Genomic DNA, 24,499 nt, shown 5'->3' with positions numbered 1-24,499 from the left:
TGCATGTAAACAGATTCATGGCTGGCTATCCTGACTGAGATACAGATCCTTTGAACAAATATTTTTATTTTAGATAAACACAGAAGTTCTACATATATGAACTAACATTACATTTCCCCTAGTTCCTGTTTTCCTCTCTCTATATATATTTGTACCAGGGTTGTGTCATTGCTTGCTCCACTTATCAACCACCCTGCCAACCCCCCACATCAACCCCATAGAACAACTAAGCTTGCTTTTCATCTTCCCAACCCCATTTCTCTCTTCAGTCCTGCAGCCCCACTTCGTACCTGTTTGACCTTCAACCCCAGGTCCATACTTCCTCTTCTTCCTTCTGTGCATCACCCTTGCACACAAACCGCACCCATAGTAACCTCCTGCATTGTCCTCCCCACACACATTACAATTACTACACCCTTTTCATTGACTGCCCAATTATGAAGTCACCATCCCCTCCTATTATTCATAACCTCATTTTCATATTCACCCCCATTTTCATGCCCCCTATTCCCTCCTTTGTTGCAACCCCTTTTGCACCCTGTGTTCACCTTCATTCCCTCCTCCCTTACTTTACTCAACTCTTCCTTGCACACAGATCACCCCTCCCCCATTTCCATGCCTAATCTTCTCTCTCCTATTGCACAGCCCCCTTTGCACACAAAGTTACAATTCCCAGAGTTCCCTGGGAAGAGGGTTTGGCTGTTCAACTGCTCTGGGAACCAACCATAGCTTTGTGAGGGATCTCCTAACAACTCTCATCATCCTCAACAAACCACAGCTCCCATAATTCCTGGAGAGAAGCCATGGCCATTAAAAGTAGTATCATGGCAAACCTCGGACAGAAAAATTGTTCTTTGCTTTTGATCTACAGCTTTATGGTAAGGTTACCAGATTTTTTTCAATGACTCTGGGGACACTTTACTTACTTAATTAATTAAATACTACACGTTTGGGACATTGATGCTGCAGCGATGGCGGTGGCAGAGGGGCGGCCGCCACCTTGACCACAACCGCCACGTTTCCCCTTCCTCCGAGGCTTCTATCTCCTTTCTCCATGAGCCTGGGCAGCCCCTGAGTTGTTGGTTCTTCGGTGGTGGTAGTGGTGGGGAAGCGGTGCGTGGTGGGTCAGGCATGGAAGGAGGAGGAGGGCTGAGAGCGGTGGCAGTGAGGCTCGGGCAGCACGGTGCCTCCCTTCCCATCGGAGCAGCCCCAATCCCATTCCTACTTGCGTGCAAGCAGGGTGGGGGGCGGGGATCCCTTAGCTGGGAAAGGAGGCTTCCATTGCCTGAGATATCCCTGCCCCTTCCTGCTTGCATGCAAGCTCTGATAGGCAGCATGAAGCCTCCAGTCACAGCTGAGAGATCCCCGCCCCCTCCTGCTTGCACGCAAGTAGGAGTTGGGAGGCTGCTCCGATAGGCAGCATGAAGCCTCCCTTCACAGCTTAGTTGCTTGGGTCAGAGAAGGTGGAGGCAGCCCAAAAGCTGCATCTTAGAGCCCCTGCACCACCATCATATGGGGACTTCTGAGCAGCTCCTGAAGCCAGCCAGAGCCAACTGCTCTGGGCTGTTGAGACTGCCGCTGTTGCGTTTCCCGGGGACATTAGATGAAATCCAGGGACATTCTGGGGATGGAATTTGTCTGGGGACTTATTCGCAAATCCGGGGACTGTCCCTGGGAAACGGGGACATCTGGTAACCCTACTTTATGGTCAAAGTCCTTGGTCTCCCCATCAAACAGTAATTCAGCCATACACCTGGTTGATGGCCATAGAAATTGTGGTAACCTCACAGTACTGAACACATCTTGATTATCTGAGGCAGTCCAAAGGATCATATGTGTAGATGTCCACAGAAAGCATTTTATTTTATTTTATTTATTAGATTTATATACTACTGTACCTTTTCCTCCAAGGAACCTGAGGTGGTGTACATGGTTCTCCCCTCCCCCATTTCATCCTCACAACCACCCTGTGAGGTAGATTAGGTTGAGAAGCACTGACTGGCCTTAGATCACCCTGTGAGCTTCGTATTTCGTTCTTAAGTTGAGTTTTTTATGTGCTGTACACGCTGCTTGGAAACCTTTTGTTTCAGTGATCTATACACAAATAACGCTATTTACACATGAGCAGCTTAAAACACTGTAAGGTCACACCCACCCACACACTCCTTGAGTTCCAAATGACTATTGTGCATTGCTTTATTTCTCACAGAGGTATCAGGGATGCACATTACCTGATTTGTTTTCCTGTGCCAAGCTCCTGTTCAATGAAGCTGTCATCTGCACATGCTCATTGGCTGTCTCAAACGTACACACCTCAGCTTAACTACAGGTTTGGCCTTCAAAATTATTTCTCAATAAACTGTAGGATATATATGGATTGTAGCTAAAGTTGTGTGTACTTGGCTTCAAACATCAGTGAGAGAGCACTGGAGCCAGAGTAAATAGTATTGGGTAAAGGTAAAGGTAAAGGGAACCCTGACCATTAGGTCCAGTCGTGGCCGACTCTGGGATTGCAGCGCTCATCTCGCTTTATTGGCCGAGGGAGCCAGCGTACAGCTTCCAGGTCATGTGGCCAGCATGACTAAGCCGCTTCTGGCGAACCAGAGCAGCGCACAGAAACGCGTTTACCTTCCTGCCGAAGTGGTACCTATTTATCTACTTGCACTTTTGACGTGCTTTCGAACTGCTAGGTTGGCAGGAGTATATTGGATACACAACCCAATTTTTTTAAAAATGGAAAAGATTCACTTGGAATCTTATTAGCTACTTGATCAATGTCTATAGAAATACTTGCATCAAAGGATGGTGACAGCTTGATTGAAGGGGAAGTGACCCAAAGGGTGTGGGTATCTTTTTTATTTTTTGTTACTATTCTTCTTGTAGAAACACATGCCAGTTTGCTCTGGAAAACCTAATCTCTTTTATTTAATATAAGCAAGATAGAAGCTTTTGCGTTCAGAAATGTCTACAGCCTTGTTATTACAATGCAAGCACATCTCTTTCTCTGTTATCACTGCCATAGTTATTAAGTAGTGTGCCTGGACAAGAATTTTGAAAAGAAAATAATGCAGGTTAGAAATTACTTTTCTCCTTGTCCCCTTCTGCCAGGAAAAGAGAAGGTTTAAAATAAAAAAGTAGTGAGCTTGAAATTAATAAAAGAATATAGTTTTTTTGCCCAATTTGTAGTCAGACTGTGGAAATCAATACAAGGTGCCATTTCATAATGAACCGTAGCTGCGTACCACTTTTGCAGATGTGGCTTTCTATCCCTGGTGATATTTCGAGGTGTCTGAATGCATGCTGTCATAGCTGTCTAGAATAAAACACAGCCAAATCAAATGTTTCAGCTTCAGAATCTGTGAACGCTTTTTGAGCAGTTTCTCTAATAGGCAGCCAGTTCAGAGGATGGAAATTAGTTTGAAGCAAGCAGAATCTCATTGGCTAAAACACTCTACTTGCCTTTGTGGGTCAAGCATGTTGTTGTTTTGCTTTATGCTGAACAAGGCCATCACTAATTCAGAGCCATACTAATAGACTTGGTTATCATATGCTGGCCAGGGTTCCACACAGAGCTTCTGGCTGTGATGGAGGGCTGCCGTATGATACAATCCTCAAATGTATTATGTATTAGGGATCCATTGCTTTGTAGATGTCCAAAACGAGATCAAATTGCTGTATTTGGTGAAAAATAGACCTCAAACCAGGGACTGTTTGGGGCACAATGCTAACCCACAGATCCTTTGGCTCACGCCTTACCCTTTCCTGCTCCAATATGGTGTAGCCTAAAGGAGGAGTTTGGAAGTGTCAACTTCCATTTTAAATTAATCACAATTGAATGTGGTGTTGCTTGCCACCTCAGTCTCTGAGCACTACAAGATTTTAGGGGTTCCAGGCACTTACCCATGGTTCATGTTGGTTCATGTTTCCTGTTGAATTGAGGTGACTGTGTTGTCTTTATGATAAGTGGTTTATTGACACATATATACAACTTGAGTCTAAGACGGAGGGGCTCGCAGCATTAATACCCCAAGAGGGCCTTGCTCTTGAGCCAGTGTAGTATAGTGGTTAAGAGCGGTGGACTCGTAATCTGGTGAACTGGGTTCGCTTCCCCGCTCCTCCACATGCAGCTGCTGGGTGACCTTGGGTCAGTCACACTTCTCTGAAGTCTCTCAGCCTCACTCACCTCACAGAGTTGTGGGGAAGGAAGGGAAAGGAGATTGTTAGCCGCTTTGAGACTCCTTAAGGGGAGTGAAAGGTGGGGTATCAAGTCCAAACTCCAACTCCTCCTCCTCTTCTTCTTCTTCTTCTCCTCCTCCTCCTCCTCCCATAGCCATGTTGAGAATTCCATTCCTCCCGTGCTGCAAATGTGTGTGGGATTGTTACATGTTACATGTCACATGTCTGTTTACATTCCAGCACTAATTATTGGAGTCTTGTAGGTGGAAAGGGAGATACGCTGTTTCCACTCTGTATAGCTTTTGCTTTTGCAGCTCTCTATCTAAGGAAGAACGACAGAGAGAGGAGCCATCTTTCTTTGTTCTGTTCTGTTTGATTTAATTTGCAATAAATTAGGCTAAGATGTTACTCCTCAAGGCTGAGCTTCTGTTTTGAACTCTGCTTGTCGTGTGCTCATGTCCCTGGATATGGGCCGCATCAGCATGACGGGAGGAATGAATTCGGGGCGACGCTGAAGTTGGGGGGAAGCACCAGGCCTCGGCGTTATTACCTAACAAGCCACAGCCTTGGATTCAAGCACCAATCAAACATTGTCCTGTCTCTCTCTCCCCCTGCTTGCTGCTTTGCCTCTAGCTCACATCACTTGTAACTCTGTGATATCAACCTTGGCTTAGTCTTTTTAACTACCCATGAGTTGAGGGAGGGACTCCACCCATTTACTGCCTCTTTCCCCTTTCCTTTGTTCCCCTTAAAGGTCCATCACCCAGGTGATCACCTCATCAGGAAGCTAGCCTGGCTTATTTTTTTAACACTTTCTGGATCCAGCGGTTAGAAGAATTTCAGCCTATGCCTCCCCCCACCCCCACCCCGCAAACTCATAACAGAGGCATCTTAACCCTAAACTGTGGTTAATCTCAACTATGAAGCTGGCTTGTTTCTCCTAAACACAACTAAGAAAAGTTACATACACTTTAGGGTTTGGACAGCGCGCCAAATGACGGTTATTCTAAAATTGAAGTGGAAGCTTCCAATCTCCTCCTTGTGGCTGCACCAGAGGGAGCGGGGAGCATGAAAGCCCAAGGCGCATAGAGGTTTATTCTCATAATGGCAGATCATGGTTTAGCATTACATCTGAGTACAGCCACTAAGTCGTTAATCAATAGCTGACAGCAGTCAAGATAGCTCCATGGTGTGCTTGAACAGATATCTTCCTTCTTAGGAACGACAGTAAAATAATTGTCCATCCTTCAGCTTTCACTTTTAGGCTGCACATCCAAGAACACTAGCTACCTCTTAGCACTTGATAGCCTGTGTTTATAAACTGAGTAGTTACAAGAAACGTAAAAAAGGGACTCTTTCACGTGATCCCCAAGGCCTCCAGCCAGTCTGTACAATATATATATAACATCCAAATGGTAAATTATTAATCAAATATCCCAAGGACAACACACAAACTTTCCCCCTTAAAATAAAACACTTGGCATGACCACACAGAAGGAGTATGCCAGGCAGATTCCAGTGCTTTGCATTATAGTCAGATTCTGCCCTGCGGGGTGGAACAGAATACTAAATTAAATATGAAGCTGTTAGTTTGATTTGTTAATTTTACAATCCAAACTCTGTCCATTCTGAACTTTTTCGTATGCTGTACAATTTTATCCAATACAGCCCTGTGGAACGCTAGCTGACTTGCAAGGTCTCCTACCTAAAATTGCTGAAGTTCCACAGTGCCATAATAACAATTCAGCCAGATGCTCCCTAAGTCCAAGAGAATTTAAAGGTTTAACTCATTAGACATTCTCCTCTCAGCTGCTACAAGAGCATGTCATTTCACTTTAATGTATTCACCACATATTATGCAACGAGCTATTTATGAACCTCAGTTTAGCTTCTGATTAATGTAGCGACCAGGTTGGCGGAGACTTTTCTATCTAATTTCTTTACTTTACTTTCTGTCAAACTGTATCATAACCATATATTTATTTATAAGCTTTTAGAAAGATGCTCCTTCCTAATTAATTCCCCACCACCACCACCAAGGCTGCAATCCTAAGCCTCTTGAATCCCATTGGCTTCAATGAGATTTAAGATGCCAAAGTGCAGGCAGGGTTGCAGCCCAAAAGGTATTTTCTTACCTTCAGGGTGAAAAATAATCACTGGTGGAGATGAACTAAGCAATTTTGGTTTCTCTCAATTTCTCATTTTTTCAATCAGACTGTGAACTTCTTAAAAAATGTTTGCATGAAAATGCACATTTTTGTGTGCGTTTCTCCTAATATATGCATTTTTTGCAAGTAATTTCCCCAATTATAATGCATTCTTGTACATTACTTTCACTAATATACACATTTTGTGTGCTCTCATTTGCTTAATAGATGGTGCCAGGGTGGAAGAAAGGCAACAAGATCTGGCTGTGGACAAGGAACTGGATTCAGTATTGGCTACCTGTAATGCTTGTTCCCAAAGCGGAGCCTGAAGTCTGGAAAACTGCTTTCACTGAGCCTGTCAAGGAAACTTTGGCAGGGCTCATAGACCTCAACAATGCACCTCTCTCTCAGGCACAGTAGACAAAGAGAGGGGCATGTTAGCTGGTGAAAGTTTCCATACACCACAAAAAGAAAGGAGGGAAGAAGGCAAAAAGAATTAAATGTATTTATTTAAAACATTATTTGGCTGCAAAACTCAGGAGAGTGTTCCGAATGATGTTGCCCACTGTAAAGATCTTGAATAGGAGGCAAAAGCCCCAGTAAGTTGAGCATGGGCATTGTGCGTGGGTAGCCAGTCTTCCCAAACACTGGCTTATATCCATAAAAGTTTCAAAACGATGTTTACACAGGCACAAAACTCATTATCCGTTCCCTGTACAGATACCATAAAGAAGAACCCTTTCCCCCAGATTACCATTACGGCTCCTCTTTTCATTTATGCTAGGCAGGTGTTTAAAAATAACTCACAAAATTAATTAATGTTGTGTACACAATATCTTACATACACATACAAAATGAGGGAAGTCGCTACCTTGCTTAGGAAAAGCCAACTCATAAGAGGACAGGTATTATTTATGTTCAGTTCTGATGAGTCATTCTGGAGGAAATTGATCTGCAGGGACCAATGAGTCAGAACCCAACACCTACTGTATATTCTTCCATTGCTTCCTCCCACCTTACCCATAAAAAAATAAACCAAAAACCATTGTTTTGCTATCCAAAGGTTATTTCCCCTTTCAAGGAAGCTGAAGCCATAATGCAACAGTATCATTTGTGCCCCAAAACTGTGGGAGTTTTTGAAATGGACAGATGAGTCAAATTCCCAGCCGTGAACCCTCATCTTGAGACTTTCATTCTTGTAGAATTAAAACTCCTTCAAATCCCAGTTCACAACAATAATTGAACATCTCAGTCAATAAACCCCTGGTTAAGAGGTAAATTGATCATGGGCTAATTGGGAGAAACCTGATTTGACACATTACGGAGTTCATTTGGAATACTTTTGACAGGTATAGTCTCATATGTAAACCATGGCCACATAGTGTGGTTATTCAAACGACAGGTGGGAAATTATAGCTTTCCCCCCAAGGAACTGAAGGCAGGATGGCTCCCTATGCTGTGTTTCTGGAGACTGACTTGCTATGTTAGTCAGCTTGCCAGCTTCAATTACTAAAGTAGTTTTGCTGGTTTATCTCACCTACCCATATGAATCCTGGGAATGTCTACGTATAAAGTGGAAAGGACTGGAACAACATAGGAAACTGCCCTATACAGTGGTACCTCAGGTTAAGATCTTAATTCGTTCTGGAGGTCTGTTCTTAACCTGAAACTGTTCTTAACCTGAAGCACCACTTTAGCTAATGGGGCCTCCTGCTGCCGCCGCACCGCCAGAGCACGATTTCTGTTCTCATCCTGAAGCAAAGTTCTTAACCTGAGGTAATATTTCTGGGTTAGCGGAGTCTGTAACCTGAAGCGTATGTAACCTGAAGCGTATGTAACCCGAGGTACCACTGTACAAGGTCTGACCATATGTCCAATTAGCCCCATATGTCTGTTAAAGAGCAGGGCCAGGCTGCTTTGAGCAGTCAAGTAATCACAAGGATTTTTAAAACAAACAAACAATGTTTTATGCATAAATCACATTATGTTCATAAATAAATAAAAGTGGAAAAAAGAATGAAAAAACCCTCAACCATCTTGTATTCAAATAGATTTTCTTTTTTAAAAAAAATAAATTTACTTCCCGCCCCCCAAGTTATTGAACATCCACACACACACTTCACCCTCATTCACTGGGGAGGATGGTCCCACTAAAACGAGGACAGGATGTTTCAAAAAATCCTTTACAGTATGTACTCATATCATCCTTAACTGAGGTGTGAATGGGTGCGTGGGGGAGCTGAAGACATGCTTTTGCCAAAATGTCTCCCACCTGTTAGAGATGTCTCTAGCTATGTCCTAGTAACCATGTGATACTGACTTGTAATTTCCCTAACAAAACATGTGCCTGGCAATGGGCCTGATGACCATTAGGAAATATTAGCAGTAACTTGGGCCCACGTTAATTCTCTCTGCCCAATCTCCAAAAAAATTCACAACAGAGTACTTGAATGACTGACTTGTGAATCATTTAATTTCTTTTAACAGGAATTTCTTTTAAAAAAAGAAACATCACAACGTTGCACCAATCTGCATTAAAACACACACTTACACACCTGGCAATGCAGACTCCTCATCACTCATATGTGCATCATGAGATATGTGAAAGAAGCTCATTAAAAACTTGTTTACTTAACTGGAATGCATTCTCTGATATTATATGTATAGTGAGTGCAGATCAGTGGGAGGTTGAGATAAAGGAAATCTCCAGTCTTGCTCTATTAAAATCTTTTTAGGTCATTAGAGCATCTTTGGGAGCCACACTTAACGTTCCCTGTTTGCTCAGAATCTATAATGGTAAAATGGGGTGGCAGCTTGCAGCCTCTGAGGTCTATGGCTGGTAATTTAAGGATTTAATAATATCAAATGTGATATTTCATGTGTTTTGGATTTGGTCACATTTCCTCTCTTCCTAAAAAGCCCTTCAGGGAACTCAACAGTGGCAGATCGGAGGCAATCAGAGCATATTCACCATCATAAGTAGTGCCCTAAGTGATGCCCTCAGGTGAACTGTTTCAATCTATCTCCTCTCAATACAATGCCGTGTTTTCATACGGCACCTTTTATTTGGAGAGCTCAAACTGCTTCACAGTGAGATATAAGATAATGAGAATGCTTTCCGGGGTCAGTCTGAGCAGTTTATGCACAGATGTCAAGCCTTAAGTGGTGAGCAGCAATGTGTCATAATAAATAGAAGGACAAATTATAAAGTGTTGTGGGCACTTAGCTTGGGTTACTTTCACAGGAACATAGGAAGTTGCCTTATACAGAGCCAGGCCATTGATCCATCTAACTCAGTACTGTCTACACCAGGGGTTGTCAACCTGGTCCCTACCACCCACTAGTGGGTGTTTCAGGATTCTAGGTGGGTGGTAGGGGGTTCTATGGCACAAGCTGAATCCTCCTTCCATTGAGCACTGGTGAGAGGTAAGGAAGTTTTACCATCAAGAAAGATGCATTAGTGGGCAGTAGGTATAAAAAGGTTGACTACCCCTGGTCTACACGGACTGACAGTGGCTTTCTGGGATTTCCCAATCCTACCTAGAGATGCCAGGAATCTCCTCTCCATCTCTCACCTGGGAAGATAAAGCCCTTTCCAACCAACTTGACCCTCACAACCTCAAAGGGAGCATCCTAGTCTATAAAGTAAGATTAAAACAAGTCTCTTTTAAAAGAATAATGAAATATTGATAATGATAGACCTAGAACAACAAATTTTACAAAGGACAAGCCTCCCAGCAGGTTTTATTCATGGAGGATAAGGCTATTAATGGCTACTAGTCATGATGGCTAAACTCTGCCTCCCTGATTGGCACGGTAATGTTCCTGAATAACGGGGCACTGGTGGTGCTGTGGATTAAACCACAGAGCCTATGGCTTGCTGTTCAGAAGGTCAGCGGTTTGAATCCCCATGACAGGGTGAGCTCCCGTTGCTCGGTCCCTGCTCCTGCCAACCTAGCAGTTCAAAAGCACAAAGTGCAAGTAGATAAATAGGTACCACTCCTGCAGGAAGGTAAACGGCGTTTCCATGTGCTGCTCTGGTTCGCCAGAAGCGGCTTAGTCATGCTGGCCACATGACCCAGAAGCTGTACGCCGGCTCCCTTGGCCAGTAAAGCGAGATGAGTGCCACAACCCCAGAGTCGGCCACGACTGGACCTAATGGTCAGGGGTCCCTTTACCTTTTAATGTTCCTGAATACAAGTTCCTGCAAACCACAGGAGGAATGAGTACTCTTGTGCTTGGATCCACTATTGGTTTATTTTGCTTAATCCATTGAAACCTGTCTTCACATGCAGGAGAAGGCCCTAACTCGCCGTATGCATCAGCTACCCTCACCTGGTTTAGCTGGCCCATCAAAGCCATTTTCTAGGTGCAGCCTCTGTCACATGCTGAAGTTTCTAGGGGGCCACCAAAGGGGTGTTGAAGTTTTAGGGGAGGGTTTGTACCTCTGCTGGGGGACACGTCGTGCACCTTCTGAGGTGGTTTGTCCACTTTTGGTCCCCACCCTGGGTCAGTTATGATATTCTTATTCTTAGTGTTATTCTTTACAATTTTCAGGCCACCTATTAACTGCAGTGATACTTCTGGTTGCGAACGGGATCAGTTCCGGAGGCCCGTTCGCAACATGAAAAGAGCGCAACCCACAGCGGCGCGTCTGCGCATGCACGGGTTGCGATTCACTGCTCCTGTGCATGCGTGTGACGTCATTTTGCGCTTCTGCGCATGCGAGAGTGGCGAAACCCGGAAGTAACCCTTTCCGGTACTTCCAGATCGCCGCGGGACGTAACCTGAAAGAATGTAACATGAAGCGGACGTAACATGAGGTATGACTGTATTTGCATAAAACAGACAAAGATTCTTAGTTGATGTTATCCTTGAAAATATCAACTGCAGGAATGATTGCTTTGCAACACTAGGATAAACTAGACCAGACAGCATGCGTTCATTCTGCTTTAAATTCTCCAAACTTCGTTCTTAACAAATGCCTTCCATCAACACTTTCTGCCGTTCTAATATATGGTTTGTAGATGTTACTTTTGATAGCAGTTTAATCGTTACAGGCAATGCTGAGGTTTAAAGGAATCTACAGTATTTGAAGAATTTGGTAAATGCAGACCACCAGTTCCATATGCCAGCCCCAGGGCCAGATTTAGGTTTGATGAGGCCCTAAGCTACTGAAGGTAATGGGGCCCTTTATATGTCCAGGTGTCACTGTCACGGTTTTTTTGGGTTGAATATATGCTATATGATAATTTATGGACCTAATAGGTATCTAAAGCCATTTCCACAAAAGAAAATATGTATTTTATCACATTGGTTTTATTTTATTTGTTTTTTATCTTATATTTTGGAAATGTACATCCAGGATTTTTTTCTTTAAATTTTTTTGGGAGCCCCAAGAGAGTGGGACCCTAAGCTATAGCTTGTTTAGCTTATATGTAAATCCGGCACTGGCCAACCCATCTGCCTTAATGACTGCTTTTCAAATACCTCTTAATATGCCTCTCCACTTGCCTGATCATTTATTTATGCCAGCATGTGCCACTATATGAAGCTCATCAAAGATCATTACAGGCTCTTGTTTGTCTCAGTTCTGACCTCAAGAAACAAGGTCTTGTCTTGTTAACTGTCAGCACTTGAGAAATACTGCAGGTGTTCATTTAGCAATTCAAACTCTGTTATGTTCCACACACACACCCAACTTTTTTCTTCCAGCAGAAAAGCTGAGTACACATATTAAAAATATTATCGCTATCGTTATCCAAGTTGCATTTATTCTTTCCTGGGATTAAGGAATCACAGGCAGCCACTTGAGTTTTCGCAAAAGAAACGGAATCCAAATAGTTTGATACAAAACAGCACATTTTACCATACGTTGGTGACTCAGAGTACCTGGATCGGTGGTATCTTATCTCCAAACTAGAGAGGGTGCAGAAGAGATCAATGTAGTGGCCGTGTGGTAAACTGGGGCCGTTGTTGCTGTTCAGTGGGTGGTAACCAACTAAGTTGAATGCAGAACAGACCCCATTGAAATCAATAGACATAAGTACAATTGATTTCAGGGTTGTTGCTTTTTACTCTGACTAATGTCACCCAGTGTGCATCACAGTTGGTCCTTTGCTTCACCATCCAACTCAAATCCTTAGTGAACACATGAGGAGCTGTGTGCTTTCAACTCAAAGTTCAATACTGGCAGGCAAGTGGATGCTGCTGCAATGCCATGCAAATTAGTCCTCAGGCACCTGTGATTCTTCCTCAGAGAGAGAGATAGGTCCCAGTCCACTGTTAGATGTGCATTTTCCACAGTAGGTGCCGATACCTTGACCCTTCTCCCACTGGCTCTTTGATCACTTACGTAGGAATTGTGGAGAAAAGCGAAGAGTTGGAAGACAGTTTATATGCATATACGCACATACCTTGCTGACTCACACTGACTTTCCTTCCCAAGCGCTATCACCATATATTCACACACAGGTGCCTCTCTAACCATAAACATGCCCGTGCACAGACAACTAACCCTAACCAGGTGGTCTTGAGAGAAGCCAGCTGAAACATGGACATCACTGGAGCTGTCGTATTGTTCCCAATGTACCCGAAAGTTCATAAAGGCATAACCTGTTCCACTTTAAGCTATGTCCAAATCCTTTAGCATTTAATCTAACTTCTATTAGAGTGGTGTCTTTGCCCCACATATTCAGTCTCATTATCAACGGCTACTAGACATAATGGCTATGTTCCACCTGCACTGTCAGAGGCAATATGCTTCTGAGTACAAGTTGCTGGAATTCACAGGTGGTGAGGTGTGTACTGGGTTAATATCCTGCTTTTGGTCTTCCCATTGGCATCTGGTAGGCCACTGTGAGAAGAGAACGATGGGCTAGATGAGCCCATCATTCTCTTCTCACAGTGGCCATGCACAACTGGATCCAATGGCCAGATCCAGCTGTGCATGAAGGAAGCAGACTCTGCAGTAAACAATGGACTCCCCCCCCATCCACTAGCAATTACCTGCAGCAGCAACCCCATATCCATAGTCAAACAAAAGCAGTGTTTGTGTACAGGAATGCATGATGTTTACATATCCACCTCTGCAAAAACCCCAGACAGCTAAAACAGCTTCTCTAAACTTGACGCAGTGGACACCTATACAATGCCAATTTCATCAAACATACAATAGATAATAAACCATGCGAAAACAACAATGACGACACCCAAAGTAAGCATAAGCAGAACACCAACTTGAGAACAATTAGCTCAGATATACCTATCTGCTGGTTCTCTGTCAGACCGCCCTCTATCACTACTCCTCCAAAAGCCTTGCAAGTTGTACTCGTGGATGGCAGATGGAAGGTCCACAGGCCCTTTCTGGTGGGCCTTGATTTGGAAGGTACCATGTGGGAGAAGGTACTAAAGTTACTCTGGGACCGCAGGATGCAAGTAATTTGGTTTTGTATGCACCTTAAAAGACAAAGAGCCCTACTTATGCCCCTACCTCTTTGTGCTAGTAACACAGATCTTGTTCCCAGAAAAGCAACTTCCCTCCCACTTTTACTATTTCCTGCCCATCCACTCATCCAGTTTTTGCAGGCTTATTTCCTGGACAAGACATTCATTTACCTAACTAAAGACACATTTAAATTGATCTTACACTGTTTTCCCCACCGGAGTGCATTTCACAAATATTGTGTGTGTGGTTGCTGAACTAAAAATAACACCCCCTCACCCAGCCCTTTTTGAGCTGATATATTACCACTTTTGTTTTTCAGTCTCTTGACACATTCATATTTATGGAGATTAGTTCCCTTGGCTAGGCTTTCCTGTGGAGAATGACAAGAAAATCCTTGTGCTGTGTTGAGACAGGGCGGGCAGGAGGGTGGGGAGAGACCTAACAGGATAAACTCTGCTGTTGTCAAATCACAAGATCCTGGAGAAAGAGGATTATTAAAATAGAACACAATGTGAACTTGGACAAATAAACTGCAGGCTTAGTGACACATTGAGATGAAAAATGATAGCATGATATGACAGCCACCATCTTGGCTGAGGCACCAGAGATCAAAACTGAGACAAGAAGAAGTAAAAACTCATGTCATTACAATGTGAGGTAAATTAAAAACTGAAAAGACACCCTGACTTCGTAACCTCTGCAATGACTGCTCATATCTACTGGGAACATGGCAGCCCGTTAGAGGGCAGGCAACCTACCCTTTTACTTAATGTACAACAGCAACTGCAAGCCCTCTGTCAGTCGGACTGTTATAAACAGAAGCCATTAATGGATTAATTTCTGTCATTAATCAATTGACGGCATCTTAAAAGGTTGAAAACAGAGCTCTAATCGCCACCTGGGTGCTTTGCTTCAGCTTTCGCCTCTTTTCTCCTCCTGTAGTCTCCCCCAGCATTCAGTCTTGCTGAAGGGGCTGCTAGAAATGGGGGAGAAGGCAAGAATGGGGAAATTCTAAGTCACTGGCAGAATGCGTTCCCTGCCTGGTGACTTCATATAAATCACAAGTTCACATTGGTAGTGGTAATGATGATTATTGTCATGACCTCTTGACAGAACTAGTGAGCGGGGAAGAAGGAATGCAGTAAGAGTGTGGAGCTAGGGAGCCATGGAGAAACTGAGTAATGCAGAGTGTTGAGGTTGACACCACGGAGGAGCAAAGCAGTCTGACAGAACATGTTGCCACCCAGATAGTGCCAGACATCACAGCAGAGGAGGGAGAGCCAACTGAACCAGGCCCTGCCCCACCTCCTACTAGTTTGGTGTCCACAGCAACCAGGGAGATCCCTGAGCCTGGAATGGATAATGAATGGGCAGACCCTACCCACCTCATCTCCAAGGGTGCATGGTCAGACATATTGTCGCAAGCAGATCCAAGCAACTCACAGGAGTACCTACTCACTTGCCTAGTCCTGTCACTCGGGACCCAAAATGTACGAATGACTCTGCCTGCCCTGCTCTTCCAATGGAAAGCAAAGGATTGTTTCAGGTGCTGAAACAAAATCTTAGCATATGCCCAGCCATGTACCCTGGAACTTTGCTTTAAAACACAGAACCATGTAACCTGTAACCCAATCTATGTTTAGGCTGTGTAGTTATTTTTGGAATAAAATCTTTGGTAATAACTGAGCCAAGATTCCAAGTACCATGTCCACAACTGGGAGCCAGGACAATGATGATGATAATGATAATCATGATATTTTGCTTGGCTTGGACTCGTTTCTGCATCATGAGCCCAAGCCAAGGCAAAGGGGAAGCACATTATCCCTACTCAACAGAGTGGGACATGAGTGGGTCCTGACGGCAATCTTAGAATCAAAGCTATAGAAGAAAGTAGGGGAAGAAGAAGGCAGGAGGAGGAAGAATGCAACTAATTGAGGGAACCCACTCACATGACACCTATCCTTATTATCTAATCAGTCCAGCCATTGGAGTGTCTCCACCCCCATTGTTCTGCCCAGACACTGAAGTCCAGCTCCGAGGGCCTTCTGGTGGTTCTCTCACTGTGAGAAGTGAGGTTACAGGGAACCAGGCAGAGGGCCTTCTCAGTAGTGGCGCCTGCCCTGTGGAATGCCCTCCCATCAGATGTCAAGGAGATGAACAACTCTATAACCTTCAGAAGACATCTGAAGGCAGCCCTGTTTAGGGAAGCTTTTAATGTTTAATAAACTATTGTATTTTAATAGTCTGGGACTTCCGGGGTGGCGCCTTCGGCAATGGCTGCCTCCCTCTGAACTGGAGGGACCAGCTCCGCACAAAATGCGTTGTATCCGCTGTGGCAAAGCGGGGACCCTCTTAAAAATCACAGGCGGATGAAGCCTGTGACCATGGGACTCGGCGGGCACCTTTAGCGCCCCCCCAATCCACTAAGGAACCCACCAATGGGCTCCGAAGTGAAGAGGGGGAAGCGGCGCGGTGCTGAGAGTCACCGGCTATTTCCGTGGAGCGAAGCCGCATTGCTGTTGCCGGAGAGCGCTGCCTTTTTCCTGGAACAATTGGGACTTTAAAACAACAACCCGTGAGTAGTACGGAAATTGGATCTTTTAAATATTCTTAAATTCGGCACTGATCGGGGAAGGTCCAAACAGGAAGTCTGCCTCCCCTTTCTGTAAATATTTTAAAGCAAAGAACCTCTAACTAAGGTCGTGGAGAACTTTACTTTTTATAAAAGATTTTAATTCCACCGATTGAGATTACAAGAAAACTTATTTGGAAGCAGGGGAACCTGCGGGAGAAGAGCTAAATTTAAAAACTGACGTGCCACCCCCCCCCCGGACCCGGGAGTGGTCTGTGAGATCCGGTTGAGGAGTAATTGAACAATTTGACAGCTGTGAAATTAGCTGTCAAGATACAAAAAGAGGACTTTGTCTCTGCTGCTTACATTGGTTACAAATTTATGTTTTAAAAGAAGGAAGGATTGCTACAATTTAACGTATGGAACTTTTGGTTTTGTGCCGAAAGGAGTAAAAAGAAACTTAAATCCCCCTAGAGGGAGTTTTGGGACATTGCATTAAGAACCAGCTGAGAAATTGTTTTCTGTCCTTGATATGTTTAAGAATGGCAGTTGGTAAAGAAATACAGTCTGAACTGAACAAGACTTTCTTTCTCTTGGGAAAGCTGCAAGGTCAAATAGGTGTTTTGACTACAAATGCTACAACTTTGGGCACAAGAGCCAGTACTAGCAATGAACTTGATAAGAACTTGGTACAGGAATTCTACTTAACTGAACAAACAGAGGAAATTGAGAAGGAGAATAATGTTGCCTTTGAAGAGAAAAAAGGGGGGGACCCAACCCTGCAGATGCAAAAGGTGAGCTGTAACCTGAGGCTGGACACGATGGTAACAAGAAGAAACAAACCTCTGAAGATGGAAGCCTGGCCTGAATTGGGAAATGAAAGATGGAGAGATCTCCTTATCTGGGGATCATATGACACTTGGATTATAAATTTGATTCAGTTGGAAGTTGGAGCTATAGGGACATTTGGAATCTTAAGGAGAATGAAACAAGATGTGGAATACTCTATAGGCCTTACTTTCAAGTACGTAGGCCTGGCTGGAAGAAACCTGGATGCTGCAGGGCGGGAGTCCCATTGAGATTTGGTCTTGAATATTAAAGACTATCAAAGAGACTGGCAGAGGGGCCATGAGAGAGACTTAAGAGCCTCGGACATAAGATCACCGGGTTGAGGGTTTTATTTTGAGATCTGTTGGGGACTGAAACCGGGAAGGGGGATGGGTGGAATGAAAAATGGGAATTTAAAGTGTACATAATACAAGTTGCTCTTTTGTTTAATTTTTTTTGTTTTATTTTTAGGAGAATTGGGAATTTGTGGAAGGGAACTTTCTTTCGACCTTAGGGAAATGTTTTAAGAATAAGTACCGTTATATAGATTTGGACGAGAATTAAGTCTGGATAAAGTAAAAAAGTGGTTTATATAAAGAAAAAACATGGTAAAATTAAGGTCTTTGTGATAAGGACTTGTTGAACTAATAATTTGAACTGGAATGTAAGGATTTGTTGAATTAATAATTGGAATTGGAATACATAAAAGGGAGGTATGAGGAGGTCGAGGAAACATGTTAATGAAAAATAAGCATTAGAAATTTTGTGTGTTTTTAACTTTTTTCTATTCTTGTATTTTTGTTACTTCTTTTTTCTTTTTTTTCTTTTTGATTCCTTTTTTGTATTAATACTGAAAATTCTAATAAATATCTTTTAAAAAAAATAAAAATATTCTGTTGGAAGCTGCCCAGAGCAGCTGGGGAAACCCAGCTGATGGGCGGGATATAAATAAATAAATTATTATTATTATTATTATTATTATTATTGGGTTATGAGGGAGAAATGCCCCTATTATTCATTTCTCCCCTTCCCTTCATATTGGCCTCATTTTTCCTCATGGTTTTCCTCATTTTTCCTCATGAAGAGCAGTGAGGATACCTGCTTGAAATGGGTTATGAATAATCCCTGAAATAAATAAAGAATCTTGGGAGGAAGGGGCTGACTCAAGGTTAGAGGCGGCTCTGGAGGCTCTTTAGTGGGTCTTCTCATTGGTCAGAGGGTGCTAGTGGGCCCACCTGGAGCTAGCCACCTTTTTAATTTCCCACAATGCACCAGAGTGTTGCTACACCCTAGGTTTTAGGAAAGCTTCCATCTTCATGAAGGGGAGATTTCAGTCCACTGCAAATGGCAGGTGTGTGGGGCCCCAGACTGGACTGAAATTGCAGAGGAGGGGCAAAGGGTTTAAAACATCCTATATTTCTCATCAGGATCCTGAACTGGGATGGAGTGGGTGGAGCATGCCTGCTATTTACACTTTAAAAACTATTCGTGCAACTGTTCATTTAATTTCTGATTTAGTGTACTTTGGCCTTGAAAGTAAGGCTACTGAATGCTTCCTTCCCTCTGCCAGCCCATAATGTGTTTTGCCTGTTTGTTTAAGTAAACCTCATAGCAAAGATGGGATGAGGATTAGCCCAGGTGACCACTGATCTTTGCTCCTCTTAGGCTCAGTCATCATCACGACTATAATGATTTGTTCCACGAACAATGCAAAGCAAACTTCCCTTCTAAAAGATGTGCTGTCCCTTTACTTATTAAGCTTATTGTGGTACATTTAAAAATGGAGGTTCCCTGAAGATATGACCATGCAATAGTGCCCTCAACATCCTTTTTCCAAATAATTTTCTAATAAGGTAAAAGGTGAGCCAGGAGACACAGCAATCAGATGATTATATAACCCAATTTTCTGGACCCTATCTCTTTGCCTAGTGATCTCTATTTCAGTCAACTGTTTTCTTGAAAGTGAGTCATTTTTATAGGCTCAGAATGCAGGATTAACATAATTATTGTTTGGGCAGATGGTATCAACAGAAGTAAGCACCTTTTGTCCCTTTGAAAAGCAGGAAACTGAGGATCTTATAATAAAATGTGAAGTGCAGAAACCTTTAAGGATTGTGTGTAATTTCTCTTTTCATGAATAGTTCTTTTACTTAACTGCAAAAAAAGAGAAGAAGTTTATTTTCCTACTGGTTGATGGATGACCAACAATTTATGTTACTATATTTCTTTACCTTGGCCTATTCTAACAACTCCCTGTGGTAATAATACTGGATACTTTTAATGTTTATTTTTCCCCCTTTTGAAATGCAATGCCGCTAGATCTAGCAAAGTCTTATTGATTTTACATTTCAGTTAATAGCAATAGCTGAGTAATCTATGCTTGGCTGAGTATAAAATTCACAGCAAAATGAAAATCAAGGGTGTAATCTTAAACTCACTTACCAAGGAGCAGAGGAGTCCTGTTGAACACAGTGGGGTGTACTTCTGAGTAAACAATATTAGGTTTGTACTGTATATATTTGAGAACCCATTAAGCTAAGCTCATATCCTCATGCAAAGTGGGATTTCTTTACTAGAGCAGAGAAACTAGCAAATGCATGAGTTTAGAAATACAGGTAGCTGTATTATAATGACCAAGTGAGACCACTAGTTCATAAGGATGGTGCCCACTCTATACCTTTAAAACAGAGTTGAAGCATAGTCTTTCAAAAGGATTATGGGCACTGTAGTTTGCTGGGAATTGTAACTCTGTCATACAATACTGAGCAAGGATTGAGTCCACCAGGTTGGATGTTAAGCAAAGTAGTTGGTGGGAAAGGTGATAAAAAGTCTGGCTTGGTGTTGAGGCTATGATGTCTACATTGGTCAAATGTTCATTTTTGTTGTGTTGTTTTAGAAGCAGCATGATTATACAGTGGTACCTCGGGTTACAAACGCTTCAGGTTACATACGCTTCAGGTTATAGACTCTGCTAACCCAGAAATAGTACCTCGGGTTAAGAACTTAGCTTCAGGATGAGAACAGAAATCGTGCTCCGGCGGCGCAGCAGCAGCAGCGGGAAGCCCCATTAGCTAAAGTGGTACCTCAGGTTAAGAACGGACCTCCGGAACGAATTAAGTTCTTAACCAGAGGTACCACTGTAGTAGTGCAGCTAGCTGTGGAGGTTCTCATGAAGAATGCCTGCTACTATACTACTGCACCACTGGTTCTTAGGCAACCAAAGAGCATCACTGTGCACATGTTACAGCAACATAAGAGGAGGTGATGAAGTGAGCTCAGGTTTCAATGTAGTGCCTGCAGGGTATCTAGTAGTGAACAGCACAGGTCAACTCCATACAGTATTGAGGCATTTGCACAGGCTCACTTGCCACCATTTCCTGTCCCCGCTGATGACAGTTCCAGGTAGGACTATAACCAGCAGTACTTGAAAATAGGCACACAAGCTCCCTCCTGCTTCAGTTAACTCTGAGCATGCACAGAGTAATTTTGACTCACCACTGAGTCAGTGTGTGGTGTATGACATGATAAGCTCATGCACTGACTCAGGCTGGATCTACACTTGATCTGTAAAAACGTTTTTGAAAATAATGTATATTGTTATATATCGCTCAATGCATTTTACCACTGCTGGGGACTCGCAGCTCTGCAGCACCCTCTGGTGCCAGATTTTTATAACACATTTCTAATGTTATAACCGACCAGTGTAGATTAGTCCTCAGTGATAAATTGATATCAACCTCCACACACTGGGAGCAGACAGGCTCTGCAGAAACCCTCAGAAATCTACACCTCATTTTGTGTGGAAAACCAAGTGTGGAATTTAACTAAGTTTTACTCAGAGTAGTTCTGTTGCAATTAATGGACACAACTTAGTCATGTTCATTAATTTCCATGGGTTTATTCTGAGTAAAGCTTAGTTGAATGCTACCCCAGGAAACCATTTACTGGTGAAGACCAAATAAGTAGATATTTAAATTAATTTTGGCATTACAGCAAGCTTATGCTCAAGCAAACCAAACTGACTCAACTGTTATTGAAACGGGAGTGCTGTGCTGAGGGCAATGTTCCATCTGCAGGAATTTTTCATATATTTAAAGAGTTTTGAAAGTGTAACTCTTTATAACAGGAGGTTTTTCTTTGCTATGCCCAAGGCAACACCGTTGCTAGCCAAAAAAGTGGGGTTGGTTTTTTCCTTCCAAAAAATCATTTTCGAGTTTCTCAACCCACTTAGCAAATGCCTCAGGATAACTAGCACAGCTGACTGGCTATAAAAATAATGGAGCAAGACTATAGACAATATGCTACAGAATAAAATTCCATGCCAATGAAGTGGTCAGTTTTGTAGATTATTGATAAAGTTATTTTTACTACGAAAAGAAGCATCCTATCCAAGAAATGATTTTTATGAGTTTACCAAGAAACAGGGGGATGTTCCAATTGGCAGGTGCCTTGAACTTGACCATCATACTGAAAACATTTTCCTTAGGGATTTACAAACTTCTGGTCTGGGGCAGGAAGTCTGTGGGCCTCCATTTGTTGTTGGACTCCAACTCCTATCAGCCCCAGCCAGTACAGTCAATGGTCTGGGATGATGGGAGGTGGAGTTCAACCACATCTGGAAGACCACAGATTCTCTGCTCCATGGGCGGCATCTAAAGAACCCCACAACTAGCTTTGCACCTGCCTACAAGACAGTTTTGATGCTTAGTTTCTGCAGTAGCAATTCCCTCCTAGGCCCAATGCTGCATAGATGTTGCAGTCAGCTGCTGACGTTTTCTTCCAGGTGTCTCCGCCATCTGAAATAAGGCAGGTGGAAACCAGGAGGGCATTTCCAGTGGTGGCTGGTGCCCATTGGGGCTGGGAGGGCAGAAGGCAGAGAGACCAACAGTAGGCAGAGCTCAGAGCCAATGACAGGGGGAGCCAACTAGTGTTGTCCCTGTCCTCCTCCCTGCTGAGCTGTACAGTGTAAATGTTGAGACTAAGGGGAAGGGGGGAGTTGACAGCCAGGGACAACCCCTGGGCTGATTGTAACTACGAAGGCAGGCAGCTGGCTAAGACCAGGCTGAGGATGGTGGGTCAGCGCTCCATTTGCCAGAATGGACCAGCCTTTACAAGGTAGGTTTACAGGAAGGCTTGCTAGGTAAGCACCTAGCTGCTATCTTTTCAGCTTCAGGAAAACAGTTTATAAAAGCATTTTATGGTGAAGGAGGCAGGGGAGAGGAGTCTGAAGGCAGTTCAGCTGCTATATCAAGCTGACAGCAAAAAAAAAAAAAAAAGTGAAGAGGGAGGAATGGTCTTGCATTCCTGTGTCTTTTTTATAATTATAATAATAATTATAATTTATTATTTATACCCCACCCATCTGGCTGGGTTTGCCCAGCCACTCTGGGTGGCTTCCAACAGAATATTAAAACACAATAGTCTATTAAACATTAAAAGCTTCCCTAAACAGGGCTGCCTTCAGATGTCTTCTAAAAGTCTGGTGGTTGTTTTTCTCTTTGACATCTGGTGGGAGGGCATTCCACAGGACGGGTGCCACTACCGAGAAGGCCCTCTGCCTGGTTCCCTGTAACTTGGCTTCTCGCAGGGAGGGAACCCCCAGAAGGCCCTCGGCACTGGACCTCAGTGTCCGGGCGGAACGTATTTTTCCCCTGGCTTTTCCCTCCCTGGTTTCAGGGTGTGCCAGGAGACTGGGGCAGCTTTGGAACCAAGCTCTTTATTGGTCCTCCTTGGCATGCCCCTGGTACCCTGCCCCTGTGGTTCCACTGACAGGAGTTCCAGTGTGGACTGGGTGGTGGCGAGGGGAGGTGGGGAGGCAGCTCTGCCTCCCACATCAGAGCTCTGTTTCCAGCACCAAAGTGGGGTGTCTGATCTAGCCTATGGCTCTTGGGATGCCCACTTCCTCACACACACACCCCGACACCTTACGATTGCACCTTAAAGGACTTTCAGATCCAAATTCTTTCTGTTTTAAACTGCTGCTCCCCCCCCCCGCCCCCCAAATTAGGACGACTCTTCTCATTGTATTTGCGACTTCCCTCCCCTCCCCAAATAATAACAAAGTTGAAGCATAGTAGAGAGACCTCATAACAAATAAAATAACATGAAGGGAGTTGTGCAGTATTAATTTGTGACGTGAGAGGGCGGAGGCTGCAGCTGAAAGGCAACACATTTTTTAAAATCTGATGTGGCGCATTCAAAGATCTTGGGAGCACATAAAAAAAGCTCTTTTTGAATTACCGCCTATAAAATTGACTTAATAGAGTTGATGAAAAACTCCAGTTATCCTGGTTAGGAAGGACCTCCACAGCGGAATATTTTTCACTTCTGTTTTGTTCACCAAATACCTTAGGTCTCTCTCTTATCTCTACCTCAGAACTCAAAAGAAAGGCAGAGACTGATGGTTCTTTTTAATTAGGCTGGGAGTGGGCAGCGAGGAGAGGAATCCGAAATTCATTTACAATGCTGCTGAAGGCACCGATGCACTATAGATGAAAGGGGAAGGGGTTAATGAGGTTGTGAAATGGAAAGATGTGATTGCACGGCGAGATCCACCTTCTGCTCAAAACGCTGCACCCGACTCATCCATTATTGCTGTGCTCTGTCACGATGCCCACCACTGAAAAGCTTCTCTCATGTTCACAGAGCTGCACTTTGACAGCAGCAACTTCATGAACCACTTGATTCAGGTAGTCACCTACCAAACCAGTAATCAGAGGGTTCAGGCGTGAGGAATTGCTGGCATCTCAGGAGACAATGGAGGAGCGCACCTTTGGGGGATGAAGTCAAACTGTTGTAAGGTTACTGCTGTGGCTGTAGAGACCAATGTGGGAGAGAGGAGTTTTGTTGCAGCTGGGGCAGATGAAGGAGTCAGGTTGTGCTGCTGCAGATGCAACCATCGTGTTTCCTCTCTCTGCGCTCCTCACAGCAATCATTCCAGTGGTCGCTGCTGTGGATGCACAACCTGACTGTCTCCAGGCACTGAGGTCATCTTGAAGGGATTAAACCATGTGATTCAGCAGCCCAGGCAGTTGCCACATATGTGTGTTATTGCTGCAGAACAAAGCCTCAAGCCATGTATGAGCAGTTTTGTAGTGGCTGCAGAAGCATCAACATCTTAAATCAGGCCTTGGGACAACCAGCACATAGGGTGCGTGGAAAAGGTGGGATCCTGCATCTCTGTTATTCGACACAATACAGAGTTGTGGGCTTCTCCCTCCTTTTTGCAGGATACATGAGTTCCTTCCTTTTATTCATTATTCATTTTCTTACTCATTCCACAGGATAATAGACCTGGATTCCCATTCAAACAAGAGTTAAAACTTCTAG

The 24,499-nt window shown here is 43.6% G+C and overlaps 1 long non-coding RNA gene across 1 annotated transcript; it reads left to right on the top strand.

The window, feature by feature from the left end:
- The first annotated feature begins 631 nt into the window (after positions 1-631).
- LOC128410166 (uncharacterized) lies at positions 632-24,499 on the top strand. Its single transcript, XR_008329404.1, has 2 exons — positions 632-878; positions 24,454-24,499. It is a non-coding gene; the product is annotated as an uncharacterized LOC128410166 (long non-coding RNA).

Source organism: Podarcis raffonei, chromosome 3 (assembly GCF_027172205.1).
Source record: "Podarcis raffonei isolate rPodRaf1 chromosome 3, rPodRaf1.pri, whole genome shotgun sequence".
NCBI lineage: Eukaryota > Metazoa > Chordata > Lepidosauria > Squamata > Lacertidae > Podarcis > Podarcis raffonei.
This window is presented reverse-complemented; position numbering and strand designations above follow the sequence as displayed.